At 41.5% G+C, this 23,567-nt stretch overlaps 1 protein-coding gene across 2 annotated transcripts in view; it reads left to right on the top strand.

The window, feature by feature from the left end:
* The window catches only part of dpp6a (dipeptidyl-peptidase 6a), a 430,900-nt gene that overhangs the window by 139,991 nt on the left and 267,342 nt on the right, over positions 1–23,567 (top strand). The gene's annotated exons all lie outside the window — the stretch shown is intronic.

Here is a 23,567-nt window from a genome sequence, read left to right on the forward strand (position 1 = left end):
GTGCACTTTTGCAAAACCCACACTGATGCAAGCTCTAAAGCAGACTTCTTCTCGACAGTCAAAGCAGAGTTACGTTATTGCCCGTTGTGCACAGGAAATCTAAGGCACCGGGGTGGCGGTTTTTTTTATATATATATATATATATATATATATATATATATATATATATATATATAAATAAATAAATATAGCCGCAAGCAGCGATGGAGGGCCCAAGCCGGTGGCACCGCCACCCTGGTGCCTTTAGTGCAACTAAAGGCACCGGGGTGGCGGTGCCACAGGCTTGGGCCCGTAATCGCTGCTTGCGGCTATATTTATTTATATATATATATATATATATATATATATATATATATATATATATATATATATATATATATATATATATATATATATATTTATTATTGTTCTTCAAGGGTTTGGGGGCTTTTGGGGCCCTTAACATACTCAAAAACTCTTGAAACTTTGCACACTGGTCAGAACCCGCGGCCATTAGAGCCATACTGAAGATGGTACCCGGGCGTGGCAGGGGAGCTCGACAGCGCCCCCTGGAACGGGGTCCGAAAACTTGGTCCATAAATCAAACACGCTTGCATGAAATAATATGAAACTCGGTACACTTATAGATCTCATCGGTTCATATATCCTTCGTGCTCTGACTTTTTACCCCAGCCCAACAGGAAGTCGGCTATTTGGCGTAGTTTAAAAAACACATGCAATGGAATTTAAAATACTCCTCCTAGAAAATTCAACCAATCACCACGAAACTCGGTGTGCATGAAGTCAAGACATGGAGGATGAAAAGTTGCGAGGGGATTTTTGATATCTCGAACGGTTTGGCCGTGGCGAGGAAACGAATTTATGGCGAATATTGGAAACAGGAAGTGTGTTATAACATCCTCATACATTAATTGATCTTGATGAAACTTCAGCAGTGTGTTCGCTGTAAGAGGCCGATCACATGGATGTGACTATTGTGAGTCAAAGTTATTGCGCCACCAACTGGCAGCAGGAAGTGTGTCACTTTCAAAATGCTTTGAATTCACCCTCTTATTTTTACCCGATTTGCTTCAAACTTCATCTGTATAATGTAAACACACGACAGATGTAGACCTGCGAAAGGATTATTGATATCTTTAATACTGTCGCCATGGCAACGCTTTAAACTTGTATATTCTTTTTGGATGCATTTGAGGCTCTTAACATGCTTCAAATTGCATGAAACTCAACATGCATATCACATTTATAGCCTAGTACACTTGTGCGAAGTTTCAGAAACGGGCGTGGTAAGGGGCTCAGTAGCGCCACCTTTAGTCAAAAACGGGGTATTAGTTTTACCTACAGTAACCAAACTCGGTACGTATATTCTTCTCTTCAATCCGGACAACTTTCTAATTTACACTCATTAGCTCCGACCAACAGGAAGTCAGATATTTTTGTTTGAATGTGGACTTGTGGAGGATTTTCTCCCCCCCTCCCTCTGTTAGTGTGTTTGGGGTGTGAGGGATTTGTTAAAATGATAGAGCCAATAAGTGGTATTATACTGCCCCCTGCTGTCTCTTCATCATACTACTCCCTAATATTGTTATATAATTCATATTTAGACTTTATAAAATCAGTATTTTAACATTTACAATGACATTTGATCAAAATTCATCTATTGTTGTATTACTATTGACAATTGTGTCACACTGAGAAATGGGAAGCCTGAAAGCGAAAGTATAACGGTGGCCACGCCCCCCAAGTACAAATTCACTCATAACTCGAAAACGGAAAGTCGTTGCGCGCTCAAATTTTGATGGTAAGGTCCTCTCCAGGCTCTTGATCGAAATATATTGTCGCGGAGCTCGGGAACGCCCCCCCCCCCCCGGCGATCGCAAAATCACGAGACCTCCGACCTTTGATCGGCTGTAACTCCCGAACCAGACCACCCCGATCCTTGTGGAATAGCTTGTTGGAAAGGGCCTGTCCTTACCTAGCTTCGATTCGATTTTGGTGCGATTTGGCCTGGGCATTCCCGAGATATAAGCCAAAAAATGTTTGCATTTGAACGGGAATAACTCCCGGCCCCAATCGCCCACCAACACTGGGATGGTCTCATTACACAGGGCACCTCGAGCACTATCTAAGCTCCGAGTTTCAGATTTTTTCGCTCTCTCGTTCCCAAAATATATGTGAGAAACCAAATTTCCATTCATTCATTCACTTCAACTGTAAGATGGAGGCTGTAATAACACTGTCGTCCACTAGAGAGAGCAGCAGGATTATATTTGTAATCTTTTATCAGCTTTCAGCATTGGCTAACAAACAAATGCTTAAAGCTATATATTTGTTATTATGATGGACGTGTAATGTGTGTAAGCATGCATAATGGAGTTAACATGCAAAAACTGGTTTGCTTTGGTGCAAAATACTGGTAAACATCAAGACTTGTAAAATGAAAGTGAGTCAATAAGTGGTCTTCTACTGCCCTCTGCTGGACATTCTACTTATTAATAGTCTTTTCACATGTGCTTTTGCATTCATTTATTTAGACACTAAAAAAATCCCTTATATAACAATTACTATTATAACACAATCATATTTTGTCAGTTTATCACTTCATTTGTTCTGATGCTTCACATAATTACTAGCAACGTGGTAAATCATGGTTATTAGAGCTAGAAACATGGAAAATCATAGTAAATAAGGTAAATCATGCTATAATCCTGGTAAATCATTCTAGAATGTGGTAAATCAAGGTAAATCATGCTAGAATAGGATGCTAAATTGCGGACGGATTTTTGATATCTCGAACGTTTTGGCCGTGGCGAGGAAACGAATTTATGAAATGATGAATTTACACCGGTACTTAAGAAAAGCTGGTACCGTTACCATTTAATTTTTTTAGTACCGAAATGGTACCGAAGTACCGGGTCTTTTGACAACACTAATATATATCTATATATATATATATAAAAAAAATTCTTATATGTGCCCTCGATGCGCACTTTTGCAAAACCCACACTGATGCAAGCTCTAAAGCACACTTCTTCTCGACAGTCAAAGCAGAGTTACGTTATTGCCCGTTGTGCACAGGAAATCTAAGGCACCGGGGTGGCGGTTTTTTATATATATATATATATATATATATATATATATATATATATATATATATATATATATATAAATAAATATAGCCGCAAGCAGCGATGGAGGGCCCAAGCCGGTGGCACCGCCACCCTGGTGCCTTTAGTGCAACTAAAGGCACCGGGGTGGCGGTGCCACAGGCTTGGGCCCGTAATCGCTGCTTGCGGCTATATTTAGGGCCCAAGCCTTGAAAAGGCGAAGGCCCTATTGTTTTCCAAAGGATTATTATTTATTAGGGCCCAAGCCTTGAAAAGGCGAAGGCCCTATTGTTTTCCTCCGGATTATTAGGGCCCAAGCCTTGAAAAGGCGAAGGCCCTATTGTTTTCCTTCGGATTATTATTATTATTATTATTATTATTATTATTATTATTATTATTATTATTTTTCTTACGACTATTCGGGCACTTTTGGGTCTCTTAACGTGCTCAAAAACTCTTGAAACTTTGCACAAATGTCAGAACCCGCGGCCATTAGAGCCGGACTGAAGCTGGTACCCGGGTGTGGCAGGGGGGCTCGACAGCGCCCCCTGGAACGGGGTCCGAAAACTTGGTCCATAAATCAAACACGCTTGCGTGTAATAATATGAAACTCGGTACACTTATAGATCTCATCGGTTCATATATCCTTCGTGCTCTGACTTTTTACCCCAGCCCAACAGGAAGTCGGCTATTTGGCGTAGTTTAAAAAACACATGCAATGGAATTTAAAATACTCCTCCTAGAAAATTCAACCAATCACCACGAAACTCGGTGTGCATGAACTCAAGACATGGAGGATGAAAAATTGCCAGGGGATTTTTGATATCTCGAACGGTTTGGCCGTGGCGAGGAAACGAATTTATGGCGAATATTGGAAACAGGAAGTGTGTTATAACATCCTCATACATTAATTGATCTGGATGAAACTTCAGCAGTGTGTTCGCTGTAAGAGGCCGATCACATGGATGTGACTATTGTGAGTCAAAGTTATAGCGCCACCAACTGGCAGCAGGAAGTGTGTCACTTTCAAAATGCTTTAAAATCACCCTCTTATTTTTACCCGATTTGCTTCAAACTTTATGTGTATAATGTAAACACACGGCAGATGTAGACCTGTGAAAGGATTATTGATATCTTAAATACTGTTGCCATGGCAACGCAACAAACTTTAATATTCTTTTTTAAAGTTTTTGAGACTCTTAACATGCTTGAAATTGCATGAAACTTGACAGACACTTTACATTTATTGCCTAGTACACTTGTGCAAAGTTTCAGAAACGGGCGTGGTAAGGGGCTCAGTAGCGCCACCTTTAGTCAAAAATGGGGTATTAGTTTTACCTACAGTAACAAAAATCGGTATTTATATTTATCTCCCCGAGCCGGACAACTTTCTAATTTACAGTCATTAGCTCCGACCAACAGGAAGTCAGATATTTTGGTTTGAATGTGATTTGATGTGAATTTTGCCAGTCTCTCTCAGTGTCTGTGTGTGTGAGAGAGGAGGGGGGCTTTATTTTAACCCTTTCTCTGCTGTGTGGGACTTCTCGGGCACTTTTGGGGCCCTTAACGTGCTCGAAAACTCTTGAAACTTTGCACACAGGTCAGAACCTGCGGCCATCAGGGCTGGGCTGAAGCTGGTACCCGGGCGTGGCAGGGGAGCTCAACAGCGCCCCCTTGAACGTGGTCCGAAAAACTTGGTCCATATATCAAACACGTTTGCATGTAATAATATGAAACTCGGTACACATATAGATTTAATCGGGCCGAACAACTTTCGTGCTCTAAGTTTTACACCAGTCCAACAGGAAGTCGGCTATTATGGGCTGTATGAAAATGCATGCCCCTGGAATTTGATATACTCCTCCAAGAAAAATTATCCTATCGCCACCAAACTCGGTCAGCATGAAGTCAAGACATTGAGGACGCTAAATTGCGGACGGATTTTTGATATCTCGAACGGTTTGGCCGTGGCGAGGAAACGAAGTTATGGCGAGAAAAGAAAAACACAATGTGTTATAACGTCTTCATACATTAATTGATCTGGATGAAACTTCAGCAGTGTGTTTGTTGTAAGAGGGCGATCACATGGATGTGACTATTGTGAGTCAAAGTTATAGCGCCACCAACTGGCAGCAGGAAGTGTGTTACTTTCAAGATACTTTTGACTAAAGTGGGTGGGTTATTTTTACCTACAGTCACAAAACTCGGTCTGTATATTGTGCTTATCGATCCGGACAACTTTCTCTTTACAGTCATTAGCTCCGACCAACAGGAAGTCAGATATTTTGGTTTGAATGTGATTTGATGTGAATTTTGCCAGTCTCTCTCAGTGTCTGTGTGTGTGAGAGAGGAGGGGGGCTTTATTTTAACCCTTTCTCTGCTGTGTGGGACTTCTCGGGCACTTTTGGGGCCCTTAACGTGCTCGAAAACTCTTGAAACTTTGCACACAGGTCAGAACCTGCGGCCATCAGGGCTGGGCTGAAGCTGGTACCCGGGCGTGGCAGGGGAGCTCAACAGCGCCCCCTTGAACGTGGTCCGAAAAACTTGGTCCATATATCAAACACGTTTGCATGTAATAATATGAAACTCGGTACACATATAGATTTAATCGGGCCGAACAACTTTCGTGCTCTAAGTTTTACACCAGTCCAACAGGAAGTCGGCTATTATGGGCTGTATGAAAATGCATGCCCCTGGAATTTGATATACTCCTCCAAGAAAAATTATCCTATCGCCACCAAACTCGGTCAGCATGAAGTCAAGACATTGAGGACGCTAAATTGCGGACGGATTTTTGATATCTCGAACGGTTTGGCCGTGGCGAGGAAACGAAGTTATGGCGAGAAAAGAAAAACACAATGTGTTATAACGTCTTCATACATTAATTGATCTGGATGAAACTTCAGCAGTGTGTTTGTTGTAAGAGGGCGATCACATGGATGTGACTATTGTGAGTCAAAGTTATAGCGCCACCAACTGGCAGCAGGAAGTGTGTTACTTTCAAGATACTTTTGACTAAAGTGGGTGGGTTATTTTTACCTACAGTCACAAAACTCGGTCTGTATATTGTGCTTATCGATCCGGACAACTTTCTCTTTACAGTCATTAGCTCCGACCAACAGGAAGTCAGATATTTTGGTTTGAATGTGGTTTTGTCTCTCTCTGACAGAGTTCCCCCTGCCATTCTCTCTCTGTGTGTGTGTGTGTGTGTGTGTGTGTGGAGTGGGGGGGAGGGGAGGGAGAGAGGGCACACACACAGACAGCCCCCCCCCCTTTTCTGTGTGTGTTTGGAGGGAAGCAGAAAGACTCACACTGATACAAGCTCTAAAGCAGACTTCTTCTCGACAGTCAAAGCGGGGTTACGTTATTGCCCGTCGTGCACAGGAACCCGAAAGGCAACGGGGTGGCGGCTTTTTATATATATATATATATATATATATATATATATATATATATATATATATATATATATATATAAATAAATATAGCTGCAAGCAGCGATGGAGGGCCCAAGCCGGTGGCACCGCCACCTCGGTGCCTTTAGTGTAACTAAAGGCACCAGGGTGGCGGTGCCACCGGCTTGGGCCCGTAATCGCTGCTTGCAGCTATATTTATTTATATATATATATATATATATATATATATATATATATATATATATATATATATATATATTTATTTATTATTATTATTATTATATTACTACCTTTTGGGCACTTTTGGGGGCCTTAACGTGCTCAAAAACTCTTGAAACTTTGCACAAATGTCAGAACCCGCGGCCATTAGAGCTGGACTGAAGCTGGTACCCGGGCGTGGCAGGAGGGCTCGACAGCGCCCCCTGGAACGCGGTCCGAAAACTTGGTCCATAAATCAAACACGCTTGCGTGGAATAATATGAAACTCGGTACACTTATAGATCTCATCGGTTCATATATCCTTCGTGCTCTGACTTTTTACCCCAGCCCAACAGGAAGTCGGCTATTTGGCGTAGTTTAAAAAACACATGCAATGGAATTTAAAATACTCCTCCTAGACGATTCAACCAATCACCACGAAACTCGGTGTGCATGAAGTCAAGACATGGAGGATGAAAAATTGCCAGGGGATTTTTGATATCTCGAACGGTTTGGCCGTGGCGAGGAAACGAATTTATGGCGAATATTGGAAACAGGAAGTGTGTTATAACATCCTCATACATTAACTGATCTTGATGAAACTTCAGCAGTGTGTTCGCTGTAAGAGGCCGATCACATGGGTGTGACTATTGTGAGTCAAAGTTATAGCGCCACCAACTGGCAGCAGGAAGTGTGTCACTTTCAAAATGCTTTGAATTCACCCTCTTATTTTTACCCGATTTGCTTCAAACTTTATGTGTATAATGTAAACACACGGCAGATGTAGACCTGTGAAAGAATTATTGATATCTTAAATACTGTTGCCATGGCAACGCTTTAAACTTTTATATTATTTTTGGGTGCATTTGAGGCTCTTAACATGCTTCAAATTGCATGAAACTCAACATGCATATCAGATTTATTAGGTACTAGGCATGTGTGAAGTTTCAGAAACGGGCGCGGTGGAGGGGATCAGTAGCGCCACCTTTAGTCAAAAATGGGGTATTAGTTTGACCTACAGTAACAAAAATCGGTATTTATATTTATCTCCCCGAGCCGGACAACTTTCTAATTTACAGTCATTAGCTCCGACCAACAGGAAGTCAGATATTTCGGTTTGAATGTGATTTGATGGGAATTTTGCCAGTCTCTCTCAGTGTCTGTGTGTGTGAGAGAGGAGGGGGGCTTTATTTTAACCCTTTCTCTGCTGTGTGGGACTTCTCGGGCACTTTTGGGGCCCTTAACGTGCTCGAAAACTCTTGAAACTTTGCACACAGGTCAGAACCTGCGGCCATCAGGGCTGGGCTGAAGCTGGTACCCGGGCGTGGCAGGGGAGCTCAACAGCGCCCCCTTGAACGTGGTCCGAAAAACTTGGTCCATATATCAAACACGTTTGCATGTAATAATATGAAACTCGGTACACATATAGATTTAATCGGGCTCGAACAACTTTCGTGCTCTAAGTTTTACGCCAGTCCAACAGGAAGTCGGCTATTATGGGCTGTATGAAAATGCATGCCCCTGGAATTTGATATACTCGTCCAAGAAAAATTATCCTATCGCCACCAAACTCGGTCAGCATGAAGTCAAGACATTGAGGACGCTAAATTGCGGACGGATTTTTGATATCTCGAACGGTTTGGCCGTGGCGAGGAAACGAAGTTATGGCGAGAAAAGAAAAACACAATGTGTTATAACGTCTTCATACATTTATTGATCTTGATGAAACTTCAGCAGTGTGTTTGTTGTAAGAGGGCGATCACATGGATGTGACTATTGTGAGTCAAAGTTATAGCGCCACCAACTGGCAGCAGGAAGTGTGTTACTTTCAAGATACTTTTGACTAAAGTGGGTGGGTTATTTTTACCTACAGTCACAAAACTCGGTCTGTATATTGTGCTTATCGATCCGGACAACTTTCTAATTTACAGTCATTAGCTCCGACCAACAGGAAGTCAGATATTTTGGTTTGAATGTGGTTTTGTCTCTCTCTGACAGAGTTCCCCCTGCCATTCTCTGTGTGTGTGTGTGTGGGAGGGGGGGGGGGGGGGGGGGGGGGGGGGGCACACACACAGACAGCCCCCCCCTTTTCTGTGTGTGTTTGGAGGGGAGCAGAAAGACTCACACTGATGCAAGCTCTAAAGCAGACTTCTTCTCGACAGTCAAAGCGGGGTTACGTTATTGCCCGTCGTGCACAGGAACCCGAAAGGCAACGGGGGTGGCGGCTTTTTATATATATATATATATATATATATATATATATATATATATATATATATATATATATATATATAAATATAGCTGCAAGCAGCGATGGAGGGCCCAAGCCGGTGGCAGCGCCAGCCCGGTGCCTTTAGTGTAACTAAAGGCACCAGGGTGGCGGTGCCACCGGCTTGGGCCCGTAATCGCTGCTTGCAGCTATATTTATTATTATTTTTCTTACGACTATTCGGGCACTTTTGGGGGCCTTAACGTGCTCAAAAACTCTTGAAACTTTGCACACTGGTCAGAACCCGCGGCCATTAGAGCCGGACTGAAGCTGGTACCCGGGCGTGGCAGGGGGGCTCGACAGCGCCCCCTGCAACGGGGTCCGAAAACTTGGTCCATAAATCAAACACGCTTGCATGTAATAATATGAAACTCGGTACACTTATAGATCTCACCGGTTCATATATCCTTCATGCTCTGACTTTTTACCCCAGCCCAACAGGAAGTCGGCTATTTGGGGTAGTTAGAAAAACGCATTCAATGGAATTTAAAATACTCCTCCTAGACGATTCAACCACTCGCCACGAAACTCGGTGTGCATGAACTCAAGACATTGAGGATGATAAATTGCGAGGGGATTTTTGATATCTCGAACGGTTTGGCTGTGGCGAGGAAACGAATTTATGGCGAATATTGGAAACAGGAAGTGTGTTATAACTTCTGCATACATTAATTGATCTTGATGAAACTTCAGCAGTGTGTTCGCTGTAAGAGGCCGATCACATGGATGTGACTATTGTGAGTCAAAGTTATAGCGCCACCAACTGGCAGCAGGAAGTGTGTCACTTTCAAAATGCTTTGAATTCACCCTCTTATTTTTACCCGATTTGCTTCAAACTTCATCTGTATAATGTAAACACACGACAGATGTAGACCTGGGAAAGGATTATTGATATCTTTAATACTGTCGCCATGGCAACGCTTTAAACTTTTATATTCTTTTTGGATGCATTTGAGGCTCTTAACATGCTTCAAATTGCATGAAACTCAACATGCATATCACATTTATTGCCTAGTACACTTGTGCGAAGTTTCAGAAACGGGCGTGGTAAGGGGCTCAGTAGCGCCACCTTTAGTCAAAAATGGGGTATTAGTTTTACCTACAGTAACCAAACTCGGTACGTATATTCTTCTCTTCGATCCGGACAACTTTCTAATTTACAGTCATTAGCTCCGACCAACAGGAAGTCAGATATTTTGGTTTGAATGTGTACTTTTCGGAGCATTTTCCCTCTGCCCCTCTGCGTCTCTGTGTGTGTGTGTGTGTGTGTGAGAGGAGGGGGGCTAGTTTAGTTTAACCCTTTCTCTGCTGTGTGCAAAATCTCTGGCACTTTTGAGGGCCTTAACATGCTCGAAAACTCTTGAAATTTTGCACACAGGTCAGAACCCGCGGCCATCAGGGCCAGGCTGAAGCTGGTACCCGGGCGTGGCAGGGGGGCTCGACAGCGCCCCCTGGAATGGGATTCGAACACTTGTCCGTATATCAAAAACGCTTGCATGTAATAATATGAAACTCGGTACACATTTAGATATCATCGGGCCGAACAACTTTCGTGCTCTAAGTTTTACGCCAGTCCAACAGGAAGTCGGCTATTATGGGTTGTATGAAAACGCATGTCCCTGGAATTTTATATACTCCTCCTAGAAAAATTATCCTATCGCCACCAAACTCGGTCAGCATGAAGTCAAGACATTGAGGATACTAAATTGTGGACGGATTTTTGATATCTCGAACGGTTTGGCCGTGGCGAGGAAACGAAATTATGGTGAGAAAAGAGAAACACGATGTGTTATAACGTCTTCATACATTAATTGATCTTGATGAAACTTCAGTAGCGTGTTTGTTGTAAGAGGCCGATCACATGGATATAACTAATGTGAGTCAAAGTTATAGCGCCACCAACTGGCAGCAGGAAGTGTGTTACTTTTGACAAAAGTGGGGGGGGTTAGTTTTACCTACAGTAACACAACTTGGTATGTATATTGTGCACATCGAGCCGGACAACTTTCTAATTTACAGTCATTAGCTCCGACCAACAGGAAGTCAGATATTTTGGTTTGAATGTGGTTTTGTCTCTCTCTGACAGAGTTCCTCCTGCCATTCTTTGTGTGTGTGTGTGTGTGTGTGTGTGTGTGTGTGTGTGTGTGTGTCTCTGTGTGGGGAGGGGAGGCAGGGCACACACACAGACAGCTCCCCTTGTCTGTGTGTGTGGGGAGGGGGGCATAAAGACTATAAAAAATAGGTATATTGTGCCATCTAGTGTTTTATACTATGTAGTGCTGTGTTGAAAAAATCGATTCACCAATTCTGAATCGATTTTCATATTAATTTCTAAAGATCGATCCGTAACTCAGAGGATCGATTTAATAACAGGCCTACATTTTCCCCATAAACACACCGAGACATGGCGACCGGCGGCGCTGCTAATGCGGTTTCTCTGAATCCACTTGTTGACAAGAGAGGAGGAAAGAGCCGTTCATAGCGCGTTTTTTGCGCGTGCAAATTCGTTTTCTAAGCGCGCCTCTGTTCATGGTTGCATAGCAACGACAGACGCAAAGGGAAAGCACGCGCTTGTGGAGAGGAGAAAGCGGTGCAAACTGCGCTCTCCATGATGACGAGGAAGTATCATCAAATAATTAATTGATTTCTAGCCCTTGCATTAGCTTTACTACTAGATATATTCATTGAGATGAGAAATAAAAAGCCGCCCTGTACAGCTATGGTCAGCTGTTCGGCCGAGCTTTCCATGTTGTTACGGAAAGACCGCTGGTTTTTGTCACATGACCTGTTGAGATGCATTGAAGTGCTTCTCACTGAATTTGCACGCGCATAAAACGCGATATGTGAACAGCCCCTAAAGTGGTATCGTGTGCGGTTGTATCTAGTTTAAAAGGCCTTCTAAATATGAACGCAGTTTTGGATTAAATAAAAGGACAGTCAAGTCAAATAAAACACGTTTTATCTCCTGTTTAGTTGGTAACACTACATTAAGATACCATTCATTAACATTAATGCCTTATCTAACATCAATACATTGAGTGAACAATACATTTTTACAACATTAATGTATGTTTGTGAATGTTATTTAATACAAAAACTTGATTGTTCATGAACAATAAAAACTTTTGATTTTAAAAATATAAGATTGGATCAGATCGGATCGAATCGAATCGAATAATGATAATCGATTCAAGATCTTGAGAATCGGAATCGAATCGATTCTTGAAATTTGAATCGATACCCAGCACTAATACTATGTATACATGTGTTTTTTTTTCTTTTAAACAAGTGTTTTAAAGTACAGTAATTTCAATGAATATATATACCACACTTCATAGGAATTTTCGGTGTTGTGTACTTACAATGGCTGCTGATTTCATGTGTCCGTTAAGTCCATGAGACTGTAGGGTGTCTAATTTTTCATTTTAGGTTTCAGAAGGGTGCTCACGCATACTTTGTGGTTGATATGTGCCCTCGATGTGCACTTTTGCAGAACCCACACTGATGCAAGCTCTAAAGCAGACTTCTTCTCGACAGTCAAAGCGGAGTTACGTTATTGCCCGTCATGCACAGGAACCCTAAAGGCACCGGGGTGGCGGTTTATATATATATATATATATATATATATATATATATATATATATATATATATATATATATATATATAAATATAGCTGCAAGCAGCGATGGAGGGCCCAAGCCGGTGGCACCGCCACCTCGGTGCCTTTAGTGCAACTAAAGGCACAGGGGTGGCGGTGCCACCGGCTTGGGCCCGTAATCGCTGCTTGCAGCTATATTTATTATTATTATTATTATTGTTCTTCAAGGGTTTGGGGGCTTTTGGGGCCCTTAACATACTCAAAAACTCTTGAAACTTTGCACACGGGTCAGAACCTGCGGCCATTAGAGCCGGACTGAAGCTGGTACCCGGGCGTGGCAGGGGGGCTCGACAGCGCCCCCTGGAACGGGGTCCGAAAACTTGGTCCATAAATCAAACACGCTTGCATGAAATAATATGAAACTCGGTACACTTATAGATCTCATCGGTTCATATATCCTTCGTGCTCTGACTTTTTACCCCAGCCCAACAGGAAGTCGGCTATTTGGGGTAGTTAGAAAAACGCATTTAATGGAATTTAAAATACTCCTCCTAGACGATTCAACCAATCACTACGAAACTCGGTGTGCATGAAGTCAAGACATTGAGGATGAAAACTTGCGAGGGGATTTTTGATATCTCGAACGGTTTGGCCGTGGCGAGGAAACGAATTTATGGCGAATATTGGAAACAGGAAGTGTGTTATAACATCCTCATACATTAACTGATCTTGATGAAACTTCAGCAGTGTGTTCGTTGTAAGAGGCCGATCACATGGATGTGACTATTGTGAGTCAAAGTTATAGCGCCACCAACTGGCAGCAGGAAGTGTGTCACTTTCAAAATGCTTTGAATTCACCCTCTTATTTTTACCCGATTTGCTTCAAACTTCATCTGTATAATGTAAACACACGACAGATGTAGACCTGTGAAAGGATTATTGATATCTTTAATACTGTCGCCATGGCAACGCTTTAAACTTTTATATTCTTTTTGGATGCATTTGAGGCTCTTAACATGCTTCAAATTGCATGAAACTCAACATGCATTTGACATTTATTGCCTAGTACACTTGTGCGAAGTTTCAGAAACGGGCGTGGTAAGGGGCTCAGTAGCGCCACCTTTAGTCAAAAATGGGGTATTAGTTTTACCTACAGTAACCAAACTCGGTACGTATATTCTTCTCTTCGATCCGGACAACTTTCTAATTTACACTCATTAGCTCCGACCAACAGGAAGTCAGATATTTTGGTTTGAATGGGAGAAGATCTGAGAATTTTGCCAGTCTCTCTCAGTGTCTGTGTGTGTGTTCTCTGCTGTGTGCGACTTCTCGGGCACTTATGGGGCCCTTGACGTGCTCAAAAACTCTTCAAACTTTGCACACAGGTCAGAACCCGCGGCCATCAGGGCCGGGTTGAAGCTGGTACCTGGGCGTGGCATGGGGGCTCGACAGCGCCCCCTGGAATGGGATTCGAACACTTGTCCATATATCAAACACGCTTGCATGAATAAGTATGAAACTCGGTACACATTTAGATCTCATCAAGCCGAACAACTTTCGTGCTCTAAGTTTTACGCCAGTCCAACAGGAAGTCGGCTATTATGGGTTGTATGAAAACGCATGCCCCTGGAATTTGATATACTCCTCCAAGAAAAATTATCCTATCGCCACCAAACTCGGTCAGCATGAAGTAAAGGCATTGAGGACGCTAAATTGCGGACGGATTTTTGATATCTCGAACGGTTTGGCTGTGGCGAGGAAACGAAGTTATGGCGAGAAAAGAAAAACACCATGGGCCCTATCTTGCACCCAGCGCAATTGACTTTGAACACCGACGCATGTATCATTCCTATTTTGCACCCGCGCACAGCGGACTTTTCCCTCCACAGACGCACGTCGGTAAATTAGGAAATGAACTTGCGCTCACGGGGGCGGTTCAGCGCAAAGAGGAGGCGTGTTCCGGCGCAAAACTTCAATGGTGCTATTTTCCAGTTTTAGAAAGCAATTGCGCCATTGACCAGGGAAAAAACAGTCTAAAGACAGTGGCGCGTTGCGCGTTAGTGATGTGGTATTTTAAGGGCGCGTGCTTGGCCATAATGTTAACCCGCATCCACTTTGATTCTCTAATATAAACAGACGCAGCAGTTTTCATTTTTGCAAATCATACATTATTACAAGGAAAAATATTAACACACGAGGGAAATCATTGTTGTGTCCGTGAAGATGTGAAAAAGATCTATCTAGATAAAAAAAAATAAAAAAATCTAGATTAGGCTACACATTTACTACCCAAATTATACGCATGTTTAACCTAATTTGGGTGGGTTTCTCCCATCATCCCCAATGTCACTTTACAGCCCTGACGAGAACGTCGGTTTCCTCGGCTGTGAACCGCTCTTGCGTGCGCCGGCAAATCCGCCGTTATAATAGCGATCCGCCATGGAACAAGCGCGCCGTCTCTTAAAGGGAATGTGAGAGGACGCTCTGATTGGTTTATTTCACGTTACGCCCAAACCACACCTATGAATAATGAAACTACTTCAGACCAACCCCTTTTAGATTTGCGTCGGGCGCAAGAGTCATTTATCCGCCGGGAAAATAGCAACAGCGCCGGGATCCGCCCACAAAGTTACTTGCGCTTTGCACTTTGACACTTGCGTTTCAGATCGTTAAAATAGGGCCCCATGTGTTATAACGTCTTCATACATTTATTGATCTTGATGAAACTTCAGCAGTGTGTTTGTTGTAAGAGGCCGATCACATGGATGTGACTATTGTGAGTCAAAGTTATAGCGCCACCAACTGGCAGCAGGAAGTGTGTTATTTTCAAGATACTTTGGTTCCCCCAAGAGGGAGGGAGGGCACACACACAGACAGCTTTCTGTGTGTGTTTGGAGGGGAGCAGAAAGACTCACACTGATACAAGCTCTAAAGCAGACTTCTTCTCGACAGTCAAAGCGGGGTTACGTTATTGCCCGTCATGCAAAGGAACCCGAAAGGCAACGGGGTGGCGGCTTTTTATATATATATATATATATATATATATATATATATATATATATATATATATATATATATATATATATATAAATAAATAAATATAGCTGCAAGCAGCGATGGAGGGCCCAAGCGCCGGTGGCAGCGCCAGCCCGGTGCCTTTAGTGTAACTAAAGGCACCAGGGTGGCGGTGCCACCGGCTTGGGCCCGTAATCGCTGCTTGCAGCTATATTTTGGATTATCTTCTTTGTATTGTTTATTAATAAAGTTTAACGGCTGATATTAAGATCCACCTCTCCCTGCTCTTCCATCATCTTCTTCTGCCTTAGTGATGTAAAGTCCGATTGATTTTCGCAAAACCGGTTCAAAGAAACGATTAATTGTTTCCTTACATCATCACGCAATGTCATTAGAATCCATTCCTTTTTTAACAACTCATTGTCAAGTTAAATCAATGAAGCATTCAAAATAAAGTCATTTGTGTGAACGCATATTGCTGATTATTCACAGTTTCATTCGTGGATCCTTTATGTTGGATATGACTGACCAATATTGAGTAGCCTACATCTTCAAGCTGGTGTTAAACATATTTCTATTGAATTAATTAACTTTATTAGCATTTTTAAGATACTGTTCAAAGGTTTGGGGTCAGGTATATATTTTTCTTTCTGAAAGAAATGTATTTTTTATGAGTTTTTACGTGCATAGGATACGCATGGGTTGGTTTGGGTAGGTTTAGTAGTGGTGTGCGGTGCGTGTGTATTATACGTTTGGGTCGGATTAGTGGTGTAGTGGTGTGTATTGCACGCAATGAAGTGTGTATCAGAAGTGTGAAGTGTGTATCAGAGGCATGCGAAAACTGCATATCATTTGCACGTAAAAACTAATTTTCACGTATAAATTGCACGATAAACACAATGCGTGCTATAGAGACGCATTTTCATGAGATCAGGCTGACATCTTAGATACGATTCCTAAACTAAAGGTTTAGCACCTACATCTACAGCACACATTACAGACATTGATGCACAAAGGCAGATATGTTCTTAAGAATAAACCAGTCTTATAAACTCATTGGTTTTGCTCAACAACTTAAAATATAATCTACATGCAATATAAAACTATTTTTTTACATCTCTCGACACAGAGGTTTTCACAGGTTTTAATAAAATATTATTTAATAACACTAGTCATAATAAGCACATTTCCAGTACGTGCCTCAGGCTTGTATTGTATCGTCAACTTACTCATCACACTCCTCTGTAATCCTCTGCAAACTTCGGTAGTTGGTTGAACCGGCTCATTTGGTTCATTTTGAGTCAGACGTGCAGTGCTACTTCGACTGTGCGTCTTGCGTCATCAACCTGGAACTAAAGTTTGATTCAGTTCGATTAGTAAACCCACTCGACCGGTTACTTCCTGTGAACAGGCTCAAAAGAACGATTCTTTCAAGATCCGAACATCACTAGTCTGCTGAATAAAAGTTTTCATTTATTTCAGTAAGAAAAATATATACCTGACACCAAACCTTTGAACAGTATCTTAAAAATGCTAATAAAGTTAATTAATTTAATAGAAATACTGTTTAAAAATTGTAATCATTTTGCAATGTGTTCTAGCCAGGCAAGATGTGATAAGATTTCAAGCGATAAGCAATTAGTTATTTGCACATGAAATTGGCTGTGATGCAAGACAATCATAAAATACAGCCAATTAGAGCAGTTCCTGTACTGCAGAATGCTAGTATTTTTGTTACTTCCGTGATCCTTCACCAGATTTTATGGTTTTCCTTGTGGAATTTTGGGGGATTTGACGTATAATATAAGTTTCTCCTCATTCATGTCGTTTACTATACATAAGGGAGGCAGTGAGGTTTTAGTGTGGCACAATGTCGCAGAAATAGAAACAAAATGACCTACAAAATGTAGTTCAGCCTCATCAAGATTGTGTCTGCTTAGGACATGCTATAAATTGCGCAATTTATAATGAGCCTCGTTTGCATAAAAGGAGGCTTATTTTCTAAAAGGGAATGACAATGTGTTAAATACACATGGGACAGCACTATACCAGTAAACCGGATTTTGCAGTGCACCAAAATTTTGTTTGCTAAAGTGGCACACCTTTGACCTCTGCGGTTTATTGCTGTATTTATTTACAAACCGGCGTGTCTAAGTTTGCAGTGCTTACGCAGAATTTCTTGTGTTTGCTATGTTAATGAAGCTTGTTCAGTCAATCACCCTCGCCCTCTCGGAAATTACAGTGAGCTTTTGCATCAGCAAGACAAGTAAAAAAAAAGCACTCATATCACCTCGGAATGACTTGTTTACACTCTGAGCACCGAGGAGTATAAAATCCATACACTCAGCCCAGGAGAACTGGATTGTGTGTTAGGGAAGTGTAATCTGACAGGCACCCTGGGACCTGTGTTGCTGGCATGCATGAGTGTCAAAATTTGTAAATGAGGAATACATATTCCCAGCTCACCATGACCCTTCTCTCCACAGCAGCCATTGACAGGGTGTCAGATACTAGCGCCAGGGTGTTAGACGCTAATGCTTGCATCAGCAATGCTTCTATGGATGGGATCAGGAAGGTTAGAGAGTGTAAATCTGGGCGTAGAGTTAAAGCACATAGACTGTATTTGTCCTCTTCAACTCTGACCTGACAGCTGAGTAAATAAAGACAGACAAGACATTAATGACACTACAGATACTGTGCTTACATTGCACACAGCAACTTAGACTTGTCACTTTGCTGTCCTTTCAGGAAATAACCCTCCTGATCTCTCTCCCACATCTCTCAGTGTTTTCTGATTGTGTGAGTGGGTAGTGGACATGCTGGCTCTGCTACAGACCTTTGTAAGCTGCTTTACTGTCTACAGTCTGTAGGCAGCTTCAGAAACTTGCTTCTAAGGGGGTCAAAATGTGTCAGTACATGGTACAACAATGGTGTCATGTTTAGTTTCTGTCTTGTTTAGTTTCTAGTCTTGGCCTTCATTGTCTATTTTGCCTGAGTTCTAGTTCTTACATTAGTTGTCATACTCCCTAATTAGTTCTCACTCGCTCCCTCTTCCATTAGTTAACATTATCTGTGTATTTAAGCCTTCCTCAGTTCTTTGTCTTGTTATGCTGCATTCACGCCATGTCGTAATTTCCGTAAATTATGCTCTGTATGCTTTCGAATCGCTCTCGCGTTACTAGGATGTCATTCAATGATCGGTCTGCACAGCACCACTTCAAGTGGTAGAGTTGAACAACAGTGGAAACAAAAATGCTGGGCAAGATAGGACTGTTTTTTTATATTTTTCAGTATTGAATATACATTTTAAAATGTCCTTGATTGCATCCACAGTCTTGAATGGAAATTTTCACTGAGCTAATAGCAATAGCTTAACCATAAATGTTTAATGTCAAGAGTACTTCTTCCACAAGTATACTGTTCTTGTTACATTCTCTGAAAGGAAAGACTCAAAAGCAGAAAAACGCTCAACTTCATTTTATTACTACACAAATATAAAACAGCATGTGCCGCTGGGCTCCGAACGAACTCTGGGCAATTGGCAGAAGGAAAGTCAAACATGCTGAGGTCAAAATCCAGATCAGTCCATCAGCAAATAATATCCAGTAGTGAGGTGAGAGTCGAGGTCAGACGAACTGAGAGATCAAACAAGGGGCAGACATTATCAGAGATATCCAAACTCACAGTCAAGATCAGGCTGATCGACAGAACAGAAAGACAGTCCAAGCAGGCAAGCAGCGTACTGAGAATTTGGACTCCAAAACTAGAACCAGGTCAGATGGTCAAAACCAGGAGAGGTGTCCAAGACTGGTGAGTTCTGGGGGGGCAAACAGGCAACCGCTAAACAAAAAAACTAAACAAAACAAACAGGGATACCAAACTTAACAAAATTATAGCAAAAGAAGCTGGAAACACTAAACACACTGGCAGAGAACAGAGGGAACAAAGGATATATAGAGAAATCAAGAGACAAAGATAAACAGGTGAACAATAACGAGCGGTCACACTGATTGCAGACTGTGGTCGCATTTGGAAGAGACAAAGAGGAAACAAAACAAAAGGAACGCTTAAACCAGAGAACTTATGGTGAAGGTAGCATCATGGTATATGTGATATGTTTATGCAAAGTGTTTCAGAAAATGCCATGGTCCAAAAAACATGCTAGTGCTATGGTCGATATACAAAATGATGGTAGTACTATGGTATCCTGGTACTTATTTTGTGTTATGATGCCTAAAATGTTATTAAAATGTACCCAGCCTGCTAGGGACTAAAACAGAGCTGTTCTCTTGCCACCCTTTAAATTCTCAATGATCTAGTCCTTTAAATTGTACATTGAAATTAGGTTTCAAGGATTTTGAATTCACAACCCACCAGTTGAGTAGCACAGATCTATATCACTCCCTCGCCAGGTGTTTGGTCTCCACAGTGCAAGTCTCTGCTGGGGTTTGTTCTTGTTGTATTTGATCCATTAGCAGGTGTTTTACTGTTGTGGCACTCTCAGCAGGCCCAGAGGCTCTCTGCCTCATCCGGGTTCTTCACAACTCAGATGACTCAAGGATCCATGGCGACTCTGTCGAATAAACACAGAGTCTGAATGTCTGATTAATTCACCGTGTCTCCTCAAGCAATGCGGTCATTGTAGATGCTGCTGTATTTGGCTCATCCAGTTTACATAGGTGAATAATAATCAAGTGCTTTTCAGTCCCTGAAATAAAACAACTCCCACATCTAGGGCTGAATCACGCCCGCGGGGTGTCACTCATGGTGCTGGAGAGGATATTTAGAGCGCTTATGATGAACAGATAAAAGCTGAAGTGTTGGAGCGGGGGAGGTTAATGCTAATTCAACAGGCTACATGGGTCTTTATGATTAGCCGCTAGTAAGGGTCTCCTGAGTAGGCTTTGTTCTGAATGTGTGTGATGTGCCTGCCGTCACTTAACCTCGCCCTCAAGAGCCCAGCAGGCCGGGGCTAGATCGGGGACTGGAAGCCCTCATTGTCAGAGCTCTAGGAGGCAATGGAGAGGAACCAACATTGGGCTTGTTAACATGAGGACTGATGCATTCTGACATAGAGCAAAAGAGAGTGTTGGTGAGTTTAACCTGAGGGTCACAGTGCAGTTTCATCTTTTTTCAAATGGAATGACTGGCTGAGTGGAAGCCATGCATAGTGAGAAGAAGAAAAATTAGACTTGAGCTGTGAACCAATATTTGATTTTACTCCCCTCCAGGTCTCTTTCACATTAGAACAGAGTATTTGAATCAATAAATAGGCCTACAGGTCACGTTCTATTGAATATTTCACACAACACTGAGGCCAATTATAGTCTGATTAGCGTGTATACATGCTGAACAAAGCCGATCACATTATTCAGGTCCAACCTATCAAAAATCGGACTAAAGAAAAGTGATTATTTACTCCAACTTTTAAAGTACATGTAAAAATATTGTTGGGGAAGCTACTTTGAAACCCAATCTACAACCTACTCATAATGGAGATAAGCTACATTGAAGCGACCTTTTTAAATCTGGCATGAAATGGAAATTCACCCTATCAATTTTCTAAATGCATCCATGCGCTTGTTTCATTTTTATTTTCTATTTTTGACCTTGTAATTCTTAATCAGATTTTCATAACTTGATCTTCTGGTGAAATTCCAGACTCTGTGGTGACATATTCCAGAATTCTCCAAACATACCGTCTGCTTAAACCCCCACTTTCTTAAATTCGACTCAAGCTCACATTCAAATCAACCTCAATCTAATCAACAATCAGTGGATAGAAGGAAGGAGTGCCCTTTTTAGTATCGCCGTGCCCGCCGGAACGCAATTTCTAGAGAAGAACACAATTTCTACTGATGGGGACCCCATTTTTATTAGTTTTTGTCTGTTTGAATTTACTACTAAAACTTAATGTGTCAGTTGTCACAAAAAAAATAAAAATAAAAAAATAATAATAATTCTGTTCACCTTTATGCCCTTCCAAACAAAGATTTTTTTGTCAAGTGTTTATAGTGCATTTATAATGGTGACTGGTGCTAGAGAGTTCCAAAATTTGCGCCACAAAGTGATCCATATGAATTCTGATCTATATTCCAGTTGTTCTGAAGCCATATGATAGGTCTCGGATCTCATTTAATTGAGATATGGCCTTTCAAGATGTATCCACCAGGTTTGATGTCAATGATGAGTCTTATTCGGGTTGATCACGGGTGCAAATGAGATTTGATAGCTATGGAGGAAGTTGGCGATTTCAGCAAATAACTATGTTGCTGTTTGTCAAAGGCACTATACTTGATGAAACTAATGTATCAGTTGTGGTTCATTTGCAATTGATGGTAGATTGCTTTCATACCAATTGTGAATCAGGCTCAAGTCCACATTTGGTAACAGTTTATTTTAAGGTGACGTACACTCTAAAAAATGCTGAGTTGTTTCAACCCAATTTTGGGTCAAATATGGACAAACCCAGCCGTTGGGTTAAATTTTTTAATTACATTTTTAACCCAACGTTTGGGTTTGTCCATATTTGACCCAAAATTGGGTTGAAACAACCCAGCATTTTTTAGAGTGTGTAGTTACACGGTACTACATGTACTCACTATAGTAACAACAGTATTTTACAGTGTCCTTGTTACATATGTTACATGTACTTACCATAGTAATAACAGTAAATTATGCATAATTACATGCAACTAACCCTTGAAACAAATCCTAACCCTAGAGTAAGTACATGTAGTTAATTAATATTACTCACTTATTTGAGTAAGTATAATGTAACTATGTTAAAATAAAAGTAAAGTTGCACCCCAGACCACAGTTTTCAAGCTGACATGCAGTTTACTGGTGATCTGACATCAGACGGATGAGTCTGCGATTAACGCTCTGGTGTGAAAATATTATTAAATATTGTATGCTTGTACGCATGTTTGTGTGTATGTGTGTGCACTCTCTGCTCTGTAACCTCTTTAGCTTTTATCTCTTGTGCTCTTACATTTGCTCTTTAAATGAGATATTGAGTGCCACTGGAGGCCTATGCTAATATCAGTACCTAGGCTCACATTTCTGCTGTGATCGTAATCTCTAATCACATTAGCCAACACGCTAAACTCATTAAAGTGATAACCCACATTAAGGTGATGACCCCTGTGAGAAACTATTATGGTTTTAGGAAGGAGAGCTCTTATAGTTGGAGATCTTGTATCCGTTGTCTTGTTCCATCCTCTGTACAAGCCTGCCAGACTAGACGGCTGCTCCGTCTGCTCTTCCATTAGCGTGTAATGGGATCTCCTGCTCAGATGGGCCGGATTCTTATTGTTTATGAGTGTTTGATAATTGGAAGGGGTTCTGGGAGCCATTATAAAGCATTCTCACTGTACGCAGCCCATATATTCTGTGCAAGTCCTCTAGCCTTCAACATGATTTTTGACCATGTGTCTTCTACAAGGCTAGTATCGCTCCCGCGCAAACGGTCCAGGGTAGAGAATGCCAAAAAGTTATGGAAGGTAAGTGCCGCTTTATTCCTGTCTTTAGTTTGAGTGTGTCAGTCGAAGAAATTCGATTCAGGGACTAAACGGCTTACATGCTGAATTACTGCTTGTCTGTTCATGCGCTGTTCTTGGGTTGTTTAACAGCTTGTTGGTTAAATGTGGTTAATCAGGCTAATTGTTTACAGCAGTGAATGCAGGAGGTTAATCACAGCAGATGTTATGTCGTAGTGATGCAAATGTAAAGCCTGTAGCTATTACCAACCACAACCTCTGCTTCGTTCATCTGTAAATGCCTATTTATATTTATAGCAATGATTGTACCCTTGTGCAATCATTGCGCTACTGAAGATGTGTTTCAGCTCAAAATAAGCTTGAAAATAAGTATTTTTGTGCAATTCAAACATAAAATAACTTGCTATATATAAAATTGAGATGTGGAATCAGCTCCTTATGTGAATGTAAAAAAAATCACA

This window comes from Phoxinus phoxinus, assembly GCF_949152265.1.
Source record: "Phoxinus phoxinus genome assembly, chromosome: 24".
Taxonomy (NCBI): Eukaryota; Metazoa; Chordata; class Actinopteri; order Cypriniformes; family Leuciscidae; genus Phoxinus; species Phoxinus phoxinus.